Genomic DNA, 3,901 nt, shown 5'->3' on the forward strand with positions numbered 1-3,901 from the left:
GTGATTCAAATCATCCAGCTGATAATGATGCATGTGTTCGCGGCCTCTGTAGCCGCCGAATTTGATTTTAATTAGATGGTTCAGAAGCAACGTCTTACATAGATTAAGTGCTGCTCCGATTGTCGTCGACGAGGCCGCCGATGAGGCTGCCGACAAGCATGAGCAGTCGCCTCCCGAGCTGCCCCCAAGCTGACGCCTCCGACCGCCGCCATTGGGGTCCCCGTCAGCAAGAATACCGATATTGTCGCTTCGGAGGAGCACCGGCATCCATGGATGTCGCCTCCTTGAGTTTCAGCCACAACAACATTTCCTGCAACATTAACTATATTGCCTAAATTTTTTGCAACTTGAACTTTGTTGCAAAAAAATACAAACATTTCTGTAACATCTTGCAAAAAAAATTCAAAAATTTCTGTGACATCATCTCTGTTGAAAAAAGATTCGGCAACATAATACCTATTGCAAATCTGACGTCTTATTATTAGGCGACGGATTTCTTCAAATGACCGCCCGTAGCACGCCCATACTTAAGTCTGACCCAATGGAATTCTACGCACAAAGGGCCTGCTGCCTAATAAAAAAGTTTAGAGTTGATGACTTGGTGGGTAGGGAGGCCCGCACAGGCAAGTCCTGCAAAGTAAGCAGTGTCCGTGCCCGCGCCAGCCTCTTTCCCCTGCAAAAATTGCCGTGCGGGTTTTGACCCCGCACCGCGAGCGGCTCTCACCGCACCGCTTTGTTTTCCTTACTCATTAGTTTAAGGCAACCTTCACCGCTAGCCCCGCACCCCCTATTTGTACCCCCCGCGCCTTCGCCCACTCGCTCCGCTCCGCGAGGTGGGACTAATCACTCGCCAAGCCTCACCCCACTTCCTTCCTTCCTTCCTTCCTTCGTACTGTACTACTGTCAGTGTGTGAGGCCGCCCATGGATTTCCTTCCTGGGCTCCCCTCTTGAAAGCTCGACTCCGCCGCCACCTCCTCCCCTGCTTCGTCGGCTGCATGGAGCGTCGCCCTCCTCCCGCGCCTGGCCCGGACGACAGCCGCCGGCCGGAGGGTTGCGCACTTCTTCGGCACACACACACCGGCCGGCCCCGCCGAGGTACGTTCATGTGCGCCGCCGCAGCCGAGCTTGCATGGAACGTCGGGCCCGACGCACCCCCTGCTCCACGAACCTCACCGCATTTGGCCTCTGCTGACCACTCCATCCCTCCTGATTTGCATCCTTGGTAACAGGCAGAGTACGCTGCCTAGCTGCTGTTCCTAAATTTGCAATTTAGGCATAGAAGGATATGAACAATTTTCTGATATAATGAATCTATGTTTTCTTACACGATGAGATTTGATGTTGAAGCTGGTGCTCACAAGGTCATATTTACACCGATATGCAGATGGGGCCTGATCATATGGAAGCATGTAACCAGGAAGGATTGCGTCTGAATAAACTCACACGGCAGCTACTGCATTAATCAGGTTAGTGTACTGTCTGGGTAGTTTCATGTTTATCCATTCTTCATTGTGTGATGTGAACCTCAATTGATATCTGTATTATACTGAACAGTCAGGTGTTAAGCTCTGAAACTTGTTGAAGCTTTGAGAGCGGTGTTTATATTTACCTAATCTGCAATTGTAACGGTAGCCAATGAATGATAAGATCAAGCGAGCTATGGTTGGATCACTATCTGGAGTTGTTTACTCGACACGACTGAATTTGTTTATTTTATTTTCCAAGCCCTTCTCTGGACCCTGCGCAAGCGGGAGCTACATGCACCAGGTTGCCCTTTATTTTCCAAGTGTTCATTATTATCGCACTAAATACCAGAAAAAACACACCAAATCTAGATTGCTTTGTCAGCTGTACTATGCTCGTGAATGACCACCCAGTTGAGTTATATCTGATTGCCTTTCTTGTTCGTCACTATGTTATTTGCGCATATTCAACACTGGATGTAGTATAAAATACAAATAGGCACATATCGATAGATGGACTAACTGCTGAAAACTTAGAACCTTAATTTCCTTTTCTTTGTATAATACTCCCTCCGTTCCTAAATATTTGTCTTTCTAGAGATTTCAACAAGTGACTATATACGGAGCAAAATGAGTGAATACACTCTAAACTATGTCTATATACATCCGTATGTGGTAGTCCATTTGAAATCTCTAAAAAGACAAATATTTAGGAACGGAGGGAGTAGTAATTTTGTCATAGCAGAAGTCTTGCTTGCTCGCACAGAAGACTAAACCACCAATTTGTCAAAATATATTCCACCTTAACCCGTCGAAGGCATACCATCCTGTAGCAGTAATGTTTCAGCTTTTAATCCGTCCAAGGTACTGTCTAGACTATGAACACTTTCCTTTGCCAGCTCTAGGATTTTACATTGTGCGATGGCTCCTGATTAAGATTAGGTTATTACTGTGAAAAAGAGCCAACCTCATGTCATCAGGTACTCCAGATTTCCTTGATTTATCATTACAGAAGTATTGTTTGCATTAATTTGTATGGACCAATATGCATTATATTAGGAGTTGCTTGCTGCTACTGCTGACTTCACCTCCTGCGAACTCACCTCACGAAGGGCTCATGGACGGCAGTGGAGCATGACTGGTGGTTAGGTCGACCTCCTCGGCAAGAGCAACATCAAGGACAAGGGTGGCAGTGGCGACAAGGGAGGTGGCAGCAACGGCAGAGCAATGGCAATGCTAGGTCTCTCCCTTCCTTTCCTTTTTTTTTTGAGAACTCTCCCTTCCTTTCCTGCTTGGCTTATTCTGCAGCAAAAATAATGTGATTTTCCCTCTTCTTTCTGTTTTTAGATCACCCCACCTTGACTATACAAGGTAATTCTTGAAGATGCATGTTCCTTAATTTGATCCTGTGATTAGTTGATTTGATTATTCTATTGATCTATGAACTTCTTGTTGTTTTTCTTCGAATTTAGAAGGATCTTATGGCTAATACATTCAGTGTTTTGCCTCTGATGCCTTTTTCCTTAATAACGCTCTTTTAGGTTATGTTCTTATTAATACAAGGATTGCTGAAAAGGTGGACCTGGTGAAGCTACCATCAAGGGGAAACTCAAAATCAGCATTGTCCTTTGCTGATAATTAAACTGAGTTATTTGAAGAGATTCGTGGTGTTCTGGAAGCAGAAAATCAGAAATATAAACAACTTGCTGCTTGCAAAAGGAGGCCAAAATCATTCTAAGTTTGTGATAAGGTGATGCTCTACCTCTGAAAAGAGAGCTGCCTTTAGGTGTTAAGAGGAAGCTTAGGCAGCGAAGGTATCCCTTCTCTATCATGAAGAAGATAAATGATAATGCTTATGTGATAGATCTTCCAAGCGACATTGGCACATCCAACACTTTCAATGTTGGACTTGACTCTCTACCATCCAGAAGAAGCGCTCTATGAAGATAAATCTAGGGCGAGTTTCAAACAACCAGGGGAGAATGATGAGGAACACTAGATGAGAAAAAAAATCGTATGTCAGATTTGTTTGGCTACTTCTAGATGCTTCTACTCTAGTGTAGTATTTCTTTTCTTTCTACCCTACCTACTGTTTTCTAGAGTCTTCTAGTTGTGAGTAGCTATGAGTAGAATGGTGAAACTTACATAATGTTTTCTAGAGTATTCTAGCTATAAGTAGAAAGTATGTGAAGGCTTCCCAAAGCCAAGTAGAGGTCCTCACCTATACTTTGTAACCAGACTATGTACAAACTTGTTGTTCTTATCTAAGATCTTGGAGTAGATCTTGTGTGTAGATAGGAAAGATTGCAATACAATAGACGTTGTATTGATGGGGTGCTGGTGCACGTATATATAATTACAAGGGAAGGCCTTTACCTCAACTATACAAGACTAGGAGGTGGGCCACAACTCCAATATACATGCAACACAAAATACA

The 3,901-nt window shown here is 44.2% G+C and overlaps 1 non-coding gene across 1 annotated transcript; it reads right to left on the reverse strand.

Annotated features, from left to right (window-relative positions):
- Positions 1 to 607: 607 nt before the first annotated feature.
- On the reverse strand, positions 608 to 763 carry LOC119313151. The gene has a single exon (XR_005151534.1). It is a non-coding gene; the product is annotated as a U12 minor spliceosomal RNA (small nuclear RNA).
- Positions 764 to 3,901: the final 3,138 nt, after the last annotated feature.

The sequence above is a fragment of the Triticum dicoccoides genome, chromosome 5B, assembly GCF_002162155.2.
Source record: "Triticum dicoccoides isolate Atlit2015 ecotype Zavitan chromosome 5B, WEW_v2.0, whole genome shotgun sequence".
Classification (NCBI taxonomy): Eukaryota; Viridiplantae; Streptophyta; class Magnoliopsida; order Poales; family Poaceae; genus Triticum; species Triticum dicoccoides.